The sequence below is a fragment of the Drosophila yakuba genome, chromosome 2R, assembly GCF_016746365.2.
Source record: "Drosophila yakuba strain Tai18E2 chromosome 2R, Prin_Dyak_Tai18E2_2.1, whole genome shotgun sequence".
NCBI lineage: Eukaryota > Metazoa > Arthropoda > Insecta > Diptera > Drosophilidae > Drosophila > Drosophila yakuba.
In genome coordinates this window covers 5,263,427-5,283,934 of record NC_052528.2, presented here as the reverse complement: position 1 = coordinate 5,283,934, position 20,508 = coordinate 5,263,427, and the positions used below count along the sequence as shown (strand labels likewise).

General features: G+C 38.2%; 2 protein-coding genes across 4 annotated transcripts in view; one reads left to right on the top strand and one right to left on the bottom strand.

The window, feature by feature from the left end:
- LOC6529386 (longitudinals lacking protein, isoforms F/I/K/T) overlaps positions 1-1,349 on the bottom strand; it is a 60,321-nt gene extending 58,972 nt beyond the window's left edge. Inside the window, exon 1 of the mRNA XM_015196850.3 lies at positions 961-1,349. The gene's annotated coding sequence lies outside the window, so the exon portion shown is untranslated. The remainder of the gene's footprint in view (positions 1-960) is intronic.
- A 15,541-nt stretch (positions 1,350-16,890) lies between these two features.
- LOC6529385 (broad-complex core protein isoforms 1/2/3/4/5) overlaps positions 16,891-20,508 on the top strand; it is a 51,669-nt gene continuing 48,051 nt past the window's right edge. For 2 of the 3 annotated variants that reach the window (XM_039372892.2, XM_039372890.2), the window contains exon 1: positions 16,892-17,557. The gene's annotated coding sequence lies outside the window, so the exon portion shown is untranslated. Of the gene's footprint in view, positions 17,558-20,508 lie in introns of all 3 variants that reach the window. The other variant, XM_039372891.2, reaches the window with a different exon arrangement.

The following is a 20,508-nucleotide window of genomic DNA, read 5'->3' as shown; positions in this document are numbered from 1 at the left end:
ATTAAAAATCATGCGGACATTAAGTTCTCAAATAATTTACAAATATTAAAAAAAAAAAACTAACTGACGTTTGTGCTATTTTAAAAATGATTAATGTTGGATACGACACTGTTAAATATAATTACAAAAAGTAAATATTAAGTGAATATTAATAATTTAGAATTTTTACTTGGTTAGTCTCTAGGTGGTAATTAGTATTCTTCATAACGATTTTCACGTGAGTCGTACGTACTAATTAATAAAGTTGTTCAATAGAACTTCGTAAGCTGCAAGTGACTACGAGTAAGGCTGGCAACTCTGGTTGCACATACATATGTGGCGGAGTTCGAAAATATCATTCGCAGTTGGTATTGTTTTTGTTTCCCACCAAGGGGCGAGATTTTGTTGTTGCTTTAGCTTTTGTTTGCTCGATTTTTTTTTCGCAGCAAAGCGAAGCCATAATGTTCGAATTGGTAAAAATTACCGTTGCCGAGCAAGCTCTCTCTCTCCCGCTCCGACACCTCTCTTCTTTTCGCTCTGCAGCATTTTAAGGGTGTGCGAGGGGGATGCAAGATTGTGTTTGTGTGCGAGTGCAATGCATTTCCCACTAAAAAGCGCAAATTTCATTTTGTGCACTCTCCAAACGTTTTTATGATCGGCGTTGATTTATTTTTGGCTTCCAGCATGACTTCATCGCCGCGCGTTTTCTCTCTAATTTCTGTGTACAAATTATGTGTACCTAAATATGTACCTTAATTTTTAACGGTTTCATTGGGTTTTCGCCTGGAAAATTAACATTCTTGTGCGAAATTCTACACGCACGCCAAATGCTCTAACCAATACTAATTGATGCGAAGAGTGTCTCTGTGGCAAAAACATAAATTTTACAGATCTTTTCGGCGGCTACGGAGTGTACATATGAAGTGAGCCTATGGAGATGATAGTTTCCGCATAACATCACGTCGTTTGACAATCGCTCACCTGAATTTCCATTTGAGTTTTCATGGCAACTCGGTCACGTTCCCTTTCTCTCTCCCTCTCTCTCTTTCTCACACGACGCACAGGAGAGGGGACTAACACTCACAAACACCTATGAATTATTATCTATTACGTCTCTTCGCAATTGCAGTTGAACTTTAATTACAACAAATTATAGTTATGCACTCAACACAAAAACATATTTTACATCACATTGTGGTTTTTTCTGAATAAGTTTTTTCTATCGGTAATCCACTTGAATTTATGCAATCCGCGCTGCTTTTTAAGCTACTAACAATTTTATCCTGATTTTGTATGTGGGTGGGAAAGCAACGAGAATTTAACGAGCGGAGCGACGATGATTTTATTCCTGAGAGTTGCCGTTTGTTACTGAAAAATCGCTGCAAAAAAGTTCGAATAAAAGTCGAAAAAAGAAATAGGCTTTGCGTGTGTGTGTGTGAGCACGAAGTTTCTGCTTTTGTTGTTCTTTCTGCTGCATTCGAAAATCCGAAGATCGTTCGTGCGCTAGAACAAGTGAGTGCGAGCGGGATGGGGACACTCCACGATACAGTTGATTGCTTTTTGCAACTGTCTGCTTGGAAAAAAGCGTTTTACGGGGGAAACGAGGGGAAGAAAAGAAAGAAGAAGAAGGGGAGGTGGAAAAGGAAGTCGCGCTAAATGAAAAGGCAAAGAAAATGTGGTTTTTTCGGTTGGTATATAAGAAAATATGGCATATGCATGGAGTTCTGTGTACATACATACATAAACACATATCTACGTTCAAAGCTTTGTTGATCGCAAAATAAAACGTACAGTGTATGGAAAATGCTGGAAACAGTTTTATATATATATTTATACTTATATATGTAGATATTTTAATCATCGATAACTAGAGTTTTAAGTTCCATGTCATATGTTTGTACATATGACACATGTATACCTTCATATGAACATAATTTCTTATTATTTAGATTGAATAATCGTAATCATAAATAAATTTAGATGCTACTGTAAATCTTTACTTACATAAATGTGCAAACAAATTTTTAAATATTAAACAAGAGTGATAGCTATCACTATCTGATACCCGTTACTCAGCTAGTGGAAGTGCGAAGGAGAGTCATTAACAATAACAGATTTTGGCGGTTTATGGGCGTGGCAAAAAGTTTTTTGGCAAATCGATAGAAAATTACAAGACCAATTCAAACATGAAAAAATATTAAAACATTTTTCAAAAGTGTGGGCGTGGCAGTTTTAAGCGGTTTGTGGGCGTTAGAGTGGGTGTGGCAACATGAATCAACAAACTTGCGCTGCTTCTATGTCTCTTGAGTCTGTATGCTTAATCCCAACTTTCTAGCTTTTGTAGTTCCTGAGATCTCGACGTTTATACGGACGGACAGACGGACATGGCCAGATCGACTATTGATCTTGATCAAGAATATATGGTCTATATGGTCGGAAACGCTTCCTTCTGCCTGTTACATACTTTTCAACGAATCTAGTATACCCTTTTACTCTACGAGTAACGGGTATAAAAATTTCAAGGTCGTAAAAAAATTTATGTACATAGGTTCCTCAAGTTGTAGAGATTACAAAACAGTCAGACACATACATATGTAAAAAGCATCGTGCATACAAATCTATACATACATACATATGTCCATACAAGTGTACATATGTAGATACATAAGAAGATTGATTAGAAATAAATGTAATTAGTACTTAATTATTAATTAGAATTTAAAATATCAAGAGCAACTTTTGGGGAAACTATATTTACTAATTTTTCAATTTGTATCTAAATAATATGTTTTTAAGAAGCTCTCTCGGTACCTAAAATGATCTCACCATGGAGGCAGAAATTAAAATTTGTAAATACATAAAAAGCTAAATTAGGTAATCTTACTACAAATGAAATAAATGCTTTTAGCTGAAGAAGATAATTCACCAGACACCTGTCATTATTTTTAGCGAGGCAATTAAAATTCCCGGCTGGGCCAGTAGAAAGGTGTCAAGAAAAGATTAAACTTTCAATTTATGGTTCCACTCCTTTTTTTTTGCATTTTACCATTTTGCATATCTGTTTGTTTTGCCAATTGCTACTTTCTAATAAAATCGTCAATGTACACGGCGTACATACATATGTACATTCGTATAAATCTTTGCCCATTTTATACCACCGTCTTGCATTAGCAATTGCCAAAACTTGATTTTGATGCTTAAATATAAATAATTACTTGATTTGAGCAAATACATATATGTCTTACATAGATATGTACATACATATACATACATGTATAAAAAAGTCAACACAAGACCATAATTACACGAAAGACAAGAACAACAATAATGCTGATACACGGCGACAAATATGGATTTTACTTAATAAAAATTTTTGTACTCAATAATTTTTAACTCATTTATTAAGCTAAGTACATTACAAAAAATTATCAAATATTTCGTAGGTGACTTATTTGGGGATTCATGTAAATTAAAGATCAAGTATCGTGTATCGTGTAATATGAATTTAATTATAATTTGTTATATCATTATTTTTAATACATTTTTGGCAATATGAAAGTAACTTCTAGATCCATTTGTTTCTGATTTCTTTTCATTAACAGGCTGCCAAAGCAAACAAATAACTCGTTGGAATGGGAAAGGTGGTTTGAAAGATCTTTTACTAATTGTTTTTTTTTGCAGTGTAGCGCAGCCGACGGCGACGCCCGCGCAGCAGCTTAAAAAGCTGTGCTCAAAGAAATTAACAATAAAAGTTGGAAATTTTGTTCAACGCTTTTTGTTTATTTTTTTAATGCTTTTTTTTGTTGCCTCTTGAATGACGAAGAAAATATTCGCCGAGCGCAGAAGAAGCAGAGGAACAAGAGTTCCAAAACTCGTTTGGCATTCGAAATTCCAGTGTTTGTGTGTGTGTGTGTCTTGTATTTTTGGCAACACTTCTACGCTGCTTTTTTTGTTGTTGGGTTGCCGCCTGGCAAAGTGAAAATTTATGCCGCACCCCGCTCGAAAAAGTAAAATACGACAAAAAAGCACAAAAAACTGGAGTCTGTGACTTCACACAACACACCAAAATTCGAAGCCATTTCCAAGCCGCCAGCAAATAACCAAAAGTCAATATGTAATTGAAATTTTTTCCGCCTTTGCTTTTGCTCAACAATTTTCGTCGAACACATTTTTGTGGCTTTTCTTTCCACACACTTCGTTGTTTGCCCATGTGTGTGTGTGTGTGTGCGTTTGGTTGCTATTTTTGATTTCCATTATGATTTCGCGCCGCTCTTTTCACAGCTCCCAATTCCAATACCAATTCCAATTCCGATTCGAATTTTTGAGCTTCGCTTCGTTTTCATTTCGAACTCGAAACAAAAAATAGAATTAGCATGTGTCTCCGTCTCTATAGCCCTGTATCTCTCTCTCCCTCACTCTCTTCAGAGCGATTTTCGCGCAGAGGAAATAATTCGAGATAAGCTTTTTTATGCTTGGTATGCCACTGATCATGTTCGATCATAACTAAAAGATTCAACATTTTTATAGCTCGAATTCAAAATTATGTTGTATCTTTATAGAGTTTTTAATTGAAAAAGAGGGTTTTTTTTTCATTTTTAATAAAATATTTGGACATAATAATAAAACTACAAAGTTGCAGATTAAAGCAGACTCATCAGCCCACTAAAAAAGTAATTCATCATGCGGTTTGAATATCGAAATTTTTTCTAGTGCATGGGTGATAGATGGCCTGTGCTTTTCTAAAAACGCTCGCTCGCAATCGGAAAAGAAACCCGTAAGCCCCCGTTACTCAGCTTCCCGGTCCCAAAAAATAAATAAAAAAAAATAAAAACTGAGGAGAGCACAAAAATCGAGGCTGCCAAAAATATTTGTTGTTAATGGAACTTTCTGGTTTTCTTCCGCTTCAATTCGAAATTCTTTTCTTCTTATGCTCATTACTTTTTGGGTCACAGAGAGCGAAGGAGATACGCAGATGGAATTGGCAACAATAGCGATTTAATCAGAGTGAAAGGAAGCCAAACCCCTAAAAATACCCAACATCATCATCATCATCGCTATCGGATTGCCAACTGCGCACATTTCCACTCCCGATCCGCCCAAGACCATCGATTTTCCAACCCTACACGAAAACCCATCGACCCATAGAGAACTGGAGTGGAACGAAGCTTTCCATACCCCGCACTTCTGATGCTTTTGCGTTGGCATTGTGCAGATACATATAATCCGAACTCGATGCTGCTGATAAACTTAGGGATTAGCCTGAGAATGTGAGACTGCAGCTCTGGAAACCATTTGTGGGCTCTTTGTAATATCAGATATCATGATCATATAGTAGTTTTTTATATCCTTAAACTCCCACTCTTGGTATTTCCTATACTAGTTGTTTTAATCTAAAAACCCTCACAATTGCCCATAACTATGTACCTATGGAACCAGGAATTATTTTCTTTCAAATCGGCTGTATAGTTTCAGTACAACATGACCTACAGATAAGATTATGGTGTTGCAGGTTATCTTACATTTCCTGGTTTTGTTTGCTTCAACGAAAACCGACAAATTTACAAGAAACAAGAACTATTTCATGAACTTTTGACTCCTCTATTGAACTTATTTACGTATGTAAGGTATATATCTTCTTATGTATTTAGTGAGTATATTTATATACCTATTATTACCCTAACTAATTGAAACTCATGCTGCTGAGAAGATTAAGTAGCACATACATATGTATGTATGTGGACCAACTGCTTTGGTAAAACAAAGCAACAAAATTTGCTATACCTAAGCTAGGCCCGAAAATAGCCAAGTCCTGGGAAAACTCCCATCCCCCCTGCTTCTTTTACTGGCAGCAAGGACGCGTTGTGAGGGGTGGGAGGATGCCCGAGGGGTGCAGGCGAGGCGAAGGGAGGGTGGTAGGGTGGTCGTTTGGTCGGGTGGCTGTCTGGTAACGACAGGCGTTGCATAGCCCAGAAATCGAGCGGCAGCCAAGCATGATCCCCTCCGAGCACAGTTGCAACCCTATAGACCGCCATCCCTTCGAGCGGATGTTGCCGCCGCTCCCTCCCCGTCTGCGTCCCCCTCTCCGTCCGCTCCGCTCCCCTTGTCCTTTTCCCATTTCCTTTGGGGGGTTGCTCGGAGCAAAGAGCTTTTCGAGCTCGCTGTCAGGACCAAAGACCAACCCCTAAAACCCCGAACACGGTGAACGGCGGGGGGAGCGTCAGTCAGATCACAAGCGGATGGTCGGCGGGTGGTCGGTCGTTCGGTCTCGAGTTCGGGAGGGTGCGAGGGTGGCACTGTCCTTTTTCCTTTCGGGGTGGAAATGCGAACGCGCACACTTAGCAGATCCTGCCGCCAGGGGTTGGTGGTCCCACTTCGTCCCCCCTTTTTATTGCGTTTGTGCAAAAACGAACCGAACCTAACTGAAACTGAACTGAACGTCAGCTGCGATCTCACAGGGGACTTGGCTGGCACTTGGCGAAAAAAAACTGTTGAGTTGCATTCATCCCCTACACGGCGAATTAATCATGTCCTTGAAACCGAGAAAATGCTACAACTTCGTCTAATGCTCGGGATTAAATTGTTTATCCTGCAGCATGGATAAATATCAACAACAAACAAACAGTTTCCTTTGTTAAGTTTGTATTTTGAGTGTTCAATGTCCTAGTTGCGTTATTTACATCTGTTTAATTATTTTCATAGTGGCATTCATAACAATTCTTATAAGGGAAATTGTATCTCATGAAGTTATTATGATAATACCATCTGAAAAAGTTAATTTAATTATATTCTATGGCTCATTATGCTAAAGTTATAGTCTTTAATTTTGTAAAACTTTCTAGGTGTAAAGCTAATATTTTTCCGTACTTTAGGATGATTGCTGGCATAATGGAAAGCTGTACACTTAGATATTAGCCACATGTGCATTTACAGGTTTCCGAGTTTTATGATCCGTAGAGGCAAAATAAAAACATCCACAGATGGGCACTAAAATAGGTTACCAATCGCCCCTTTTGTGGCTTAGTGTGGAAACCGGGTGCAATGGATCCAGCTATAGGATCCAGTTCCCCAAGGGTTGCATTCGTCGATTTTCCCGCTCTCCCCAAACAGAAAAAAAGGGACACAAAAAGGAAAAGGAAAAAAACAGTGAAACCCAACAGCTGCAGATCAGGATCTCTGGGAGAAAAACCACCCCTAAGTATGCATTATGCACACGATCGCTGCACGCTCCCCTGATCAACTTGATCGATCAATTCCATGCCCTTCCCTTTCCCTCCCTTCCCTGCCCACATTCCCATTCCACCCTTGGCCGCACGAACGAACACACACACAGATACTCACCCATACGGAGGCAATGGGGTCGCCACTCAACTCCATTAAATTCAATTGACAAAAGGAAATGAACATGAGCATGCAAAAAGCGAAAAGCAAAAAAACCCACACGCACACACACACTCACGAGCAACGAAAAACAAATGCATGTATGATATACACGAAAAACAGATTAATGGAGGAACAGCACACAACAATGGGCAGTAGGGGCGCATAGAATGGGAAAACTCAAGGCACTTTCGGGGGGTTCCTGCTCGCTTATGGATGGGATCGGTGACGCGGGAGCTCAAACGCCGCACATCTGCTCTCGGCTTCGAGGCTCCTCGGTTTCCGATGGGTTGCATGTGCTGATGTGGATGCGGACGGGGATGCGGATGGGCATGGGGATGGGGATGGAAATGGGTATGGGGTGAGTCTACTGTATGTTCTTGTGGCTTCTACTACACAAATTGTGGCCATGTTGCGCCGCCCCCGCTGACTTCGTCTTTTGCATTCGCATTTTGCATTCGCATGTGAATTTCATCCGTGGGGGGAGCAAACAATGCGATTACGATCCAAAAGTGATCGATCTTGAGGTACCCTAAACGTAAGACCACAAAACATGGTAGTAATAATGACAACTATAGCTAAATTTGCCCTTCAAATATGGGAATTGTTATTAGATCCCGACTCTTTGTCTTATTTTAGATATGCTGTATAATACCATCAATCCATTATACATATATTATTTTACTTTATACTTACAAATTATTGTTAAAGTCTTCATCGAAGTGATCTTGAAACCAATTATCAAGCGATCAAACCGAATACTATATTATAAATCTTCACATGTAAAAAATATATAAAAAGTGTGAACTTATAGTTCTAACAAAACAAAAGACTTTGAAGATCTGATCAATGATTGATTCGTGAATGAGTATAGAAAAGTGTGGATAGTTTTAAAAGCAAGTGCACAGCCCTAAAATAAATAATAAGTATCACTTTCAGTTTTGATTACCTATTAATGATGAAAGGCCTATGAAATTGTAAGCAGATGATCGAAGTTGAGGGCTACTATATAATGAATTAAGCTCTTTTGCAATATGCACGTTTAAACCCAAATACTCTGGCTTAATTATTAACTTATCTAGTTTTAGAAAGCTTGGGAAACTTTGTTTCAAATTTTAAGGCGTGATGACGCCATTTGCAGGGCACGTGTACAGCGCGACTCCTTTAAGGTTAGCCCTCTTTTTGTGGCCCGGGGTGTAGAGTTGGCGTCCCACGCATTTTGCTCGCTTCCCTTTGCATTTTCTTCGTCGGCTGTCTTGTTTGTCACTGTGTGTGTGTGTGTTTGCATGTAAATGAGTTTCGAGCACAGTACGAAAATAAACATTTTTTGTTCTTGCACTTTTTGTTTTTGTTTTCCCCGTGCAATTTCTGTGGCTAAAATTAAACGCGAAAAAGGAATTTGTATGGAACAGCTGTATTCGCCATTCCGCGGAATGGAAGTGAAGTGGAAGCCCAAGAAAACGAGAAGATGATGGTGGGAAAACAAGGTAAAAACCCAGAATACTCATGCACTCAATCAATGACTCACACATATCTGCGTTTTAACTTGGCTTATTCGAGAAAAGTGCCACGGAAATCGAGTTAAATGCTTTCTTAACCCTTTATTGCATAGCATTACATTCGAACTTAAAACACTTTCAATCGCTTTGAAAAAATCTTTGAACAGTATTTATTGTCCTGTATTTGAAGGATATTAAAATTAGTGTCAATGCCTAAAGGTATGTGTTCTAAAAGTAAATATAATAACTACAATAATTATCTTTTTATGAGTATAATGCAAGCATTATATGGGTTAAAAGAAATTTGGTTAAGTCTAGAGATCTCCAGAGTTTTGCATTTAAATAGATTGACAGACGGCTCAAGTTTTCACTTCACCTCAGCTTCGGAAATGGAAAAAAATGTTGCCAAAAAAGCAGCCGAAAACTGAAGGTAAACAAGTTTTTAGGTTTTTCGATCTTTGGCCGCAGCTTCCAATTTTCATGATGTCAGCCAATTCTTTGCCAACTTTGGAGTAAATCTAGAGTAAAGCTTCTGGCATTAAAAACGGCATTTATCAGGAATATATTAAAATGCAAAAGTCAAATTTATAATGAAATGGAATCAATAGGTGCCAAAAAAAACTTCTTACTTAAAATTATTTATTATTATTTATTTAATTCACCAAATGGCCAATTTTTCGGATTTTTTCGTTCCGCTAATTATGCAAAGAATTTTGGGATGCGCAATTATAGTTTCCAAATTATGACTGTTGCGGCTGCCGTTTTTTTGGTAAAACACGGTTATCGTAAGCACTTATTTTCGTACATGCTGAAAATCAAGTTTTGGCAATTGTTTTGGTAACAAAGAGACACCAAAGGAAAAAAACAAAAGCCGCGAATAAAAGTTAATTACATATAAAAAAGATTTATACACACATAGAAAGTTGCATGCCAAAGGAAAAAAAACAGCATGCTTAAAAATTATTTTGATGTTGAGCTTTTGACGATCCCGAGCTATGGGATACATGAACACGTACAGTGGATCTAACATAAAGAGGACTTGAAAAACTTGCTGAATAAGTGGTAGGCAAAGATCAAGCTGCCTAAATAACAGTTGTACTATTTATATATTTTTGGGTATTGCGATTTACCTTAAGATCGTATTCAAAACCTTGAAATAAATTTTTTTTATATTTTATACAAATTTTGTAATAAAGTTGGGTTAGAAAAGTATAAGGTATAAGTATAAGTCCAATTTCAACGTTTTCGGGCTAGCAAAGAATACTGTTAAATAAGGGTAATTGCAAAATATGATTCCAAAATACCAGATTAAATAACTTTTATTGACGAAAATAAACTTGACTAGTAGGAAGATCGTATCGTCTCATAATAGAGAAACCTATTGTAATGGATCACAAGATCTACATAAAAAGGTTCGGTTTTCAGGGTGTTACGTTTAGGGGAGTTGGACTGCGGTCCGGACATGTGAGTGTGTGCGTGTGTGTGTTGTACATTTTTGGAGATGGGTGTGGGCGCTTCACCGATTCGCCCCGAGGGCGCATCAGCGAAAAGTAATGCTTTGAAGCTTTGAAATGGAATACACGGGCAGACAATAAAATAAATTTCACGTTGTCATGTCGGCCCACAAAACATACAAAGCAACAACAAGATGCAGTTGTAGGAACAGCCAAATTGTGAAACCCAAACCCAAAAAGTTCACTTCGGTTCGTTACAATGCGCCGATGATGATGATGATGATGATCCCCGAAGCCGAGACCATTTCCACCCCAAAAGAGGTCACTTTCAGGGGGGTTTTCAGGTTTTAGGGGTCGGGGGTCGGGAGGGAACATTGATTGCGGCAAATAGAGCTTCATGCCTAGCGAGCAGAAAACTACCCTGAAAATAACGTTAAATGAGAGGCGTACGCAATCCCGCTATTCCAATTCCACATTCCACGCAGACAACAACAAGCGAGCCCCAGATCGAAGGGATAACTGCTTGCGCTCTCTCTAACGCTCTCTCTCTCTGTCTCTCTAACCTCCCTAGGGTGCCTCTTTTTTTTCGGGGGAGTGACACAGAGCACGAGATCCACACGAGCCAAAATCGTGCCAAAAGGGGGAGAGAAAGCACGGAGGGATGATGACAAAAAGAGTACGAGAGGGAGAAAGTAAACGAGTGCGAGAGAGAGAGTCGCGCGAAAGCGCCACGAAGTATGCTCAGGTTTTGCGCTCTCATTTTCACCTTTCGCCTTGGAGCGTCTTTACATTTCACTTGTGTTGCCAAGCGTGCTTTTCGCTTAAGAAGGAGGAAGTGGAGACGAGGATGAAGGCGAAGGTAAATAGATGGAAAAGGAGAAGGATTTGTATGAGGAGCATTAGCTCATATGCTTAAAATGGCTACTTCGTGGATGAAATGAACTGAGTTTTTTAAATATTGTGAATCCTAAATGGATTAGATTTATTGATCTACTAATATTATATTAATATTGGTTTAACCAGAATTATTGTATTTAATTTTTCAAATTCTTTTATATATTTTATAAGATTTTCTAGTTATAGTTATACTGTCAATTATAAAAGATATACTATAATTTTAACCATAACTGTCTAAAGCACATATGTATGTACATATAAGATTGAAATTGAGACTTTCGTCTTCATAAACCAACTTTTAAGCACAGCTAATTTGTTTCCGCACTTAATTGCACCGACTATTAAATCTAAATTGCATATTGTTGGTAACTCTTTACCAAAGTTTAAGCGTTATGTCATAGCCGAGGTAAAAAAGAAATATGGAAATGGTGTCACTTTCATGACGAATTCACATGACATGACCTTGTAACTCTCATATTCAAGATGGTAGGTTGTTAGAATTATAAAACACATATTAATATTAACTTTTCCATATAATTTTTGACACTTTACATCATCATTGCTAAGATCTTGAATTAGAGTTATGATAGAAATGGTCCTTATGATATAACGTCTTTCAAATCAGCACTGAATAACTAATTAATTAAGCGTTCAAACTTATGTATAGGAGAGCCTTCCCCAACAAAACCCCTTCCATTTCCATTTAAGAATATTATAAATCTAAAGCTGAAAGTTCCCGAACGATCTGCATTAGGTTGTAAGTGTTTTGATTGGCTTTTAATGCTTCGATTGGGGATCACAGCTACTTTAGTTGAGCTAAATATCAAAAAAGCAAACAATGCACTAAAGTGCAAAACCTATACATACATATATATACATATGTACATACTTAGACACCACTCATACAAACATATGTACAAACATACATACAGTATGCACATATGCACGTGGATAGTTCTAGAGGCTAGCTCTCTACCTTTCAGTTAAACACACCTGGGCAGTGCGGCTGTGTGTGTGTGTAGGTTTGTGTGTGCATCCATTGAAGGGCTTCGCTGCGAAAATGAAACACGTCAACAAAAACTGCAACTAGAATCCAGATAGCAAATGCCCAACAAGTGTGGTTGCACTTATATGTCCGTCAATTGACAAAATATATGAAATATTGCTTAATTACTACTTTTTGGAATAATTATTCATTTGCTTCGGTTCACCTTTGTTACTTATATTTTTAAAATTTTTTAAGACACACGGGGACTCTGTAAGTTTTGTTTAGGTAAATATAAATTATAAATCTCAGCATATCATTATAATTGAACTACGTCTAGATCTTAAGTCGAATGTGATCTTACAGCAATTGCCACTCAACTAGATACACATTCTTTATTGGGTTAGTTTTAAAGTTCATTTTTTGGCACGTTTAAATATGTTAAATCATTTAAATGTTTATGTGTCGTAAAAGTCTTTATGCAGTCTTACTAATGAGCATTAATTATTTTTGAGGACTTATAAAAATATGCTACTGACTTTCCAAGCCAACATTAAGTTCCCAACACTTCGCAACAGCTGTAATCTCAGTTGGCAGTGTTGCAACTGGAAGGTACTATTCCGCTGGCCACCACTGTGATTGCATACGAACTTTTTATCTACGCGTGTGTGCATAAGTTAGAGGGTAAAAAAAGTTCTAGGGCAGGTTATAGTTTTAACTATTGCATTTTTTTTTTAGCAAAAACCTCTAAAGTGAACATTAGATAATGAGCGCAAGAGCGACCACGAAAGAGACAGCGATAGCCGAGGGGGAGAGAGAGAGCGATAGGGAGAAAGAGAGAGAGAGAGAGAGAGAGCTCGACTGATAAATCTAATGTTTGTCATGTGAAGCGAACCGCTTTTCAGGGCCTTGCAATTTTTATGCACTTATGACATGAAATTGCTGTGCACACACTCATAAAAGCTCTTCGACTCCCTCTCTCTCGCGCGCTCTCTCCCTCGCTCTCTCGCTTTTCGGCGGAAGGGGCGGCGGCAGGGGCGGGAAAAGGGGTGGCCAAGGGGTGAGTGCATGCGCACCATTCAAGAAATGCATCGCACTTGTCGCCCAACACGCGCACTAATACAACCGCACACACATACACGCACACATGCACACACATTTTCTGCCCACAGACTTACATAAACTTTTCCATAGAAAAAAAAATTTATAAACCTTCCAAATGACGTCAATCGCTCTGTAAACTGTGGCTTTTGTTAACTGGTTGTTGTTGCTGATGCTGTTGTTGTTGTGGTTGCTGTTGTTGTTGCTTCTTTTCCATGCCAAAAACAGAAGTTTTTCGGCTTTTCGAGTGGGCTGTATGTATGTTCATTGGCATCGCTTTTATCTGCTTTGGGAGCCCAGTTTGTGGATCATCGACCGTGAAATCAGCGCTATTTATGTTTGTTCGCTCCACCGATCTTTCACAACTCAAAATTCCACCCAAATGCTCCAAAAGTGCTGAAGTAAAACTATTGGCTCTCACATCGAATGTATATACTTGTTCTTACATGTGCTGATCAGCAATTGCATAAAACATTTCAGACCTATAATTCACATGTTTTCAAATAATTTGTCAAAAGTGCGATAACTAAAGCCCGTTATCAATAGAAAATTATTTAATAATGCCTCAATTGTCTTTGCAATTTCTATTTGTTTTGAGTACAACTTACAAGCATTCACTTCCTTAACTACAGTTTTTTGCTAAAATAATCACAATTACTCAATAATTTTGTTAACGTTAAAAAATAAAAAGTTTCAAAACCAACAATTTCTATGTGTTTCTGTGGTAAAACTTAGAAGATTACGCTTGTCATCCCAATACGGATTTAGAACCACTGGCGCCACCTGTGGACCGCACTTGGCTGCTTTTCTAAGCGGCGAAGAAGGGCAAAAAGCTGACCTTAATATGCATTAATTGTTGCAGCAGCGCGGTTTTAATGCGCTCACTCTCATTTTCCGGCTCCCTCTCTCTCTGCTACTCTCTCGCCTCCTTTCTCACATTCTCTTTCTCTGTGGATTTTTCATTTACGTGCTTTATGCTTTTTTTGGAGCAGCGCGCCGTTTCCATTTCGATCCCAATTGCCGTTGCTGTTGTTGTTGTGGCCTCTTTGTTGTTGTTTTTGCCGTTGTTGTTGGTGTGGGGGATCTTTTGTTTTGTTTGTTTGTCCTTCTCTAATTGTGGAACCCGTGCGTGTGTGTGTTTTAGAGATGGCACTGCAAGTCGACGAGTCTCTTTTTTTTGGTTTGAGGGGGAACGGGGAAATATGTTAAATCAATACTGATTAACTTGGATTACTTTGGGGAACACAGTGCCCATTTCAATATAAATATTTATGGAACCATTGAGTCCACAGTTGAACTTATCTATGAAAATTGGTTTAGGCTTACTTTGAAAACAATACATTACAACATAAAATCAACTTTATATGTATATGGACTAGTTTTATAATAGGTTATTTTAATTTTAATTTTTCATTTATTAATTCATAACTTACTTTAACTTAAAGTTTACTTAATTTAGTGATTTGTATAATCCTTAGAATTCTTTAATTTTATTTAGCTTTCTTTAATGTAATTTATGTCTTAAACAATTTTATTTCCCCAATCCATTCATTAAATATGGAAACACTTTAAAGATCATCTTCAAAAGTTATAAAATTGTTTGTTCTTATGCACTGTAAAATATTTAGCAGTAACGTAATACCATTGGTTCATAAATATTCAAAATCGTATGGGTGTTTTTAATCTATTCTATAATTTTTTAGATCTTCAGATCTCACGGAACGGCGCAAAAATTCAGCCTCGTGACACGATCACTTCACTCAATGCATTAAAAATATTTAAATTTGTGAAGGTGTAGCACATGTTTTGAATATCTTGTACAATATTTTGGGACAAGTATACTTATATATCTCCAGATCTTACGGATCTTCGTGACACGACAAAGTTCCACTCGCCACTCAATCCGCGGTGCAAGTATAGTACCTAAGCAAGTGCGATGTGTGTGTGTTTGGGTGCATGTAGCATGTTTATGGGGCTGGCGAGTGGCGTTATTCGAATGGAGTAGGGTGCGTTTGTGGGTTTGTCGGGGGGCAGAGGGCGGGATTTTGGTGGCCTATGTGCGCCTATAATTATATGGCATACGTGTACATATGCAGTGTATGTACTTATATACATATGTATGTACTTGGGCATAGCATAGCTGCGTGCTTTTCGGCGGGTAAATAGGTGCACACGTCAATTGCTGGAACGACCTCAATGGGTTGCCCCTTCCAGCCCCCTTCCAAGGCCTACATTCGATCGATTTTTCCGCACTGGAAAATGGGAAAAGCGGGGCAATTAATTTCCCACCCGATCATGATACAATTATGCGTGTTTGCTGTTGTTTCCGATGTTGTGCTTCACTATTCTATGGCCGGGGAGCTAGAACATGCAATTATTTTAATGTATTCGGCCTTGGGACTCATGAATGTCAATTGGCACGTAAGTTCTCCATTAGCTATTAGCTTTTACCCGCGGCTCCACGCATCCAAATGCAAATCTGTACGTATACAGATACAAATATAGATACATATACAGATACATATGTATATAGATACATATAAAGATACATAAGCTATATAGTTTACGCTGCAAAGCAGTCGTTTTGTATGCTAGCTTCGTTTTTATGGTTTTTTATGGGGGCTAGGCGACTCCCACCCACTCGCACATATTTATACAAATTGAGGCAGCGGAAAAAGTGCAACTCATTTGAATGGCTTCGCCTTCATTATGCATATACGAGCACTGTTGGTGGCGAATATTTATTTGCTCATTATAAACACATCGAGTTTTCGGCATTTTAGCAATCATGACTTGCACGCACAGGAGCATTAAACGGGTATCTAAAACTCAGTGTAATGATCGAGTTTTTATTTTGTATATTTACTTTGAATTCGAAGGGAGTGCCCGCCAACTTATCGATCAAATATAACGCCTATCGATAGTTTCATAGCAACCAGCTATCGTTGAGCTCAGTGTGTAACAAGGTGGCAAATCTGATATGTATGTTACATGTAAAAAAATAATTTTATTAATTAATAAATAATTACAAATGGTTGCAGAAACAAATTATAGCTAAACACGTAACGAAATTGCTTTCTTAATTTTTTTTAGGTGTTAAGAAAAACGTTCAACTTTGTATTTCGTGGTTCAATATTATGTAATAAAACAAAACAAACAGCCTAAGCAACAAAATCTATTTAACACTGTGAGCTGAAATTGAGGATTTCACATTTACAAGAACTCAAATAAATATATTAAGATACATTATTTAATAAACGTACTCTATATAATTACTTTATTTTTTAAATATTCGCTTTTTACGCGCCGAAATCAAAGTCCGTAGCAAAAAAATCAATATATCAAATGCAATAAGTGCAAGCAGGACGACTAGCTGACACAAGTGGCGAAGCAAAGAAGACCCGATAAGGCGATGCCACCTAGTTAAAAACTTATCAGAAAATTCTTAAATAAATCAGTTCTATACACAATGGAACATGAAAAAGAGTTCGAACTCAACTTGAAAGCAAATAACCCATGGCTTAAAAACTGTTGGGAAGTTGTTTTCAGTCTTTAGGCACCTTTAGCTACCTTGCAGCACCTTGCGACGATCTGGTAGCGCCACACGAAAATGGCGAACACGAGCACTCCGATGAACGACGAGCTGAAAAAATAATTATTATTTTAAATTCCGTTTTGCCAGCGAAATTCGGTGCGTGCGCGAAAAAGAGTGCGGAAAAGCGCGGTTGGCAAATTTAATCGAAGCATTATGAAGCGGTCAAAGTGCGGCGCCAATGCAAATGGTTAGCCAAATGGCAAAAATATGTAGCGACAGCGTGCCAGCCCAGTAAAATCAAATAGAATCAAATTGAAGTTTCTTGCTTTGCGAATTATGAAAAACCAATCGCAATGCGTGTGTGTGTGTGTACGTGTGGTGCGTGCGCGCGTGTGTTAGTGAGCGAGCGTAGAAGCAGAAGGCGTAGCGCAAAATAAAAATAAAAACCGAACAATAATTGATTTAAAATAAAAAAGAAAAAATAAACGGAAAAAGGCGAACAAACAAAAAACAGCAGAAGCAACAAAAAACACACGAGAAGCAGCTGCAAAAACAACACAAAACTGGCGGTCAATACGCATGCAGTACGATAAAAACACTAAAAAAAACTAGAAGCAACAACAAAAACGCAACGTAACGGGAACTCTTTGACGTATTTCCTCTATTATTATGCAAAAAGGCAGGCGGCAAATTGCAGCAGCAGCGAAAATCAAATATAAATAGCGAAAAGGTAAGGACAGCGGCCCCACAAACTCAACTAAAAATAAGAGGCAAACATATTTGTTGTTTGCAGAGTGCAATAAAATGGGTGCATATAATATAAAGCAGAAGCTGCAAAATACTGCAAACCTTTCAATTGGTTTCAATTGGCAATGCAATTGTTCAGCATTACATTTGCATTACACCGCTCTCCAACTCTCTCCCCTAGTCCCTCTCTCACTCATGCTTACTTTGCTCTCCGCTCTTGCGCTCCCTTCGCCCCTTTTACTTTGCAAAGTTTTGCGACGGACAAGAACAATAATAATCAAAACAAAAATGTTTAAAATCCATTTTGTTTCGCCTCTTCTTCACCCACTCACTCATTTCGCAGCGCGCTGTCATTTGTCTTGCGCCTTTGCCCCCCACCCCCTTCTTCTTCTTCCCGTTGTGCCCCCGCCGTCGGTTGTTCCCCGCCACATGGGTGTCTCGCTCCCTCGCAGGCACACCATGCACTGGCGAAGAGGAGATGTAACGAAAACGAAGTTGGTTTACCTGGAATGCCACAGTGGGCATAAAAGGGTTTGATAGTGGTCACAGTGTACACAGTGGACTGCATTATTCTGTATTTTATAAAATCAAGTAAAATTAGTAAAAACTGACAATTTTAAATATACCACAGTTTCACCCATTAAACTATGCAAGGTGCTTAAGCAATTCATTTTCCTTTCTAAATCACAAGAGCAATTACTGATATGTTAGCTTAAGACATTTATTTATATGTATATTATGTATTTATATGTTACTTAATCATCATTTACCAGGTGGCTAATAAAATGAACAGAAGTATAACTCATTCTTTTGAAGAATATCATGTAAGTTAGATGCATTTATATTTCATTTAACCTGTCCAAAATAATAGAATTATCATAATCATTAATGTTATATTAAAGATTTAATTAGAACCAATAGGCCGTCCGTAGGTCAGGTAGGGTGTAGACACATAAAGTGCAGTAAAGAAATATTAAAGAGCAAGAAAAAGTGAAAAAGCAATTGCACAGGCATACAAAAAATACGAACACACATTATCCATTTGCCAAATAAACATGCACAGATGAAGAGGAAGACGGATAAAGTGCAGAAGAAGAGACTCCAAAAGGCGGCAAATCGCTGCATGTGTGTGCGTGAGGTAGATGGCAACAATGGGACGAACAATAGCAGGGAAAAAAACAACGTGGAATTGGTCTAGTAAAGTAAGAAGAAGAGCAGCAGCAGCAACGGGAACAAACGGACCGCATAATGCGCGATTAATGATAAGTCTCTCTGGGCAAAACGGGGAGTGAGAAAGAGAGCGGGAAAGAGGCCCGCCGATTTTCGAGTGGGTGGCAACACCTATTCTTCCTCTTTCTTGCACACCTTTTCTTGCCGCGTTTTGTTTTGATTGCGACTCTTCTGCGAAAACGAAATGCGAATACAGTAAAGCAAAAACTTACAACTTACAAATGTCTTTAAGTTAAGAAAAAAGATATTTGGAATGTGCAGCTTAATATTATTTTACCTTTGAAAGTTGTAAATAGACATAAACTGTTAATAATCAAAAACCTCTATTTTGCAGAAGTAAATTTGTAATAAAAAAAATCCCTTGAAAATCGGACTTATTGTTCGACATAAAATTGTGGTTGCATTCTAGCCTCCACATTGGAAGTTGCAAGCAAAAGTTGGCTTCTCTTCTTTTTCCCCCTCTTCGTCGCTCCATTGCCTTTCATTTTATTTACACGGCAAGTTGCCTCTTCGAGCATCCTTTCAGCATTCCTATTATTCTTTTTTATGTTCCTTCCTTTTTTTGACAATGCCCCAACTAGCAAAAACAACTTGCAGCACCACAACGTGCCATTGAAAACGAGAAAGGGAATTCAGTTCAAAAACACAGGTTCCAGATACTCTTTAGGAGTTTTCTTTGGATGCAGAATAGTTTAAAAGTGCGATGTATCAAGAATTTAAACATGTCTAATTAAGAAAATTATTCATTTTAAAAGAAAACACATAAAAATGTACATTGTAATTCTACCGATTGTTTATAATAATTAGATTTTATATCCCCAATATTGCACTTACAGCTTTTCAATGTTGAATTTTTTAACTCAAAGACGTGTTTTAAATTGAAAATCGAGTGCATATAGAGCTTTTCGTTTGTAAATACCTCTTCATTTAGTTGTAAAATAGTTACTATGTTATCATACCCTTTAAAAGGGCATGCGAAAATGAAGTTTCACTGAAAACTGGTTTCAGTTTCGGTTTTTTCCTTCGGGGCTGGCCCAACATTTTACATGGAAATGTGCAAAACAAAACAGGCGACATGACCAGCACTAAATAAAGTTCAAATAGTTGCCATTCGTTGAGCTCTTGAGCTTTGAGCGTAAATACAAATTCCGATCGAAACGAATCAAATTTAGATAGATAAAATGTTTATCTTAACCCACTAGTAATTTTGATCGTCGGGCATTGCATTAATTTTACACTAATTAGATTGGAAAAGTCAAGTGCATAAGGATATTCTGATTCGAATCTCTTTAAAGTGCCTAAGCCTCGGTTTGAAAATCATTGAAAATGTTTTTATCCCTATTAATTCAACTTAATGGATTACCATGTAGGGCATTTGCTATTCGACCACGACTCCCTCAGCATATTTCTCCTACCTGTCTTCGGCATAGTTTATCCACCCCCCCACCTGCCCGCCCCTACCCTCCCCCCGCAACTCGTTGTAAGGCTGTAAGCCTGTAAGTCTGCAAGGCTGCGAGGCTGTAAGGCTCTCGAACACAATGGACCGACTGGCTGCGACTCCTTTTGTGGCGTCTTCAACATGTGGTTGCTGGCGGTTCAGTTGCATCGGGGACGGCAATTCGCCAGGAACTCAGATAGGAGGATGCAGCCAGTGGTCCTTAAAGTCTGTATTGATTGATTTGCCATCCCATCGCATTAAACTGG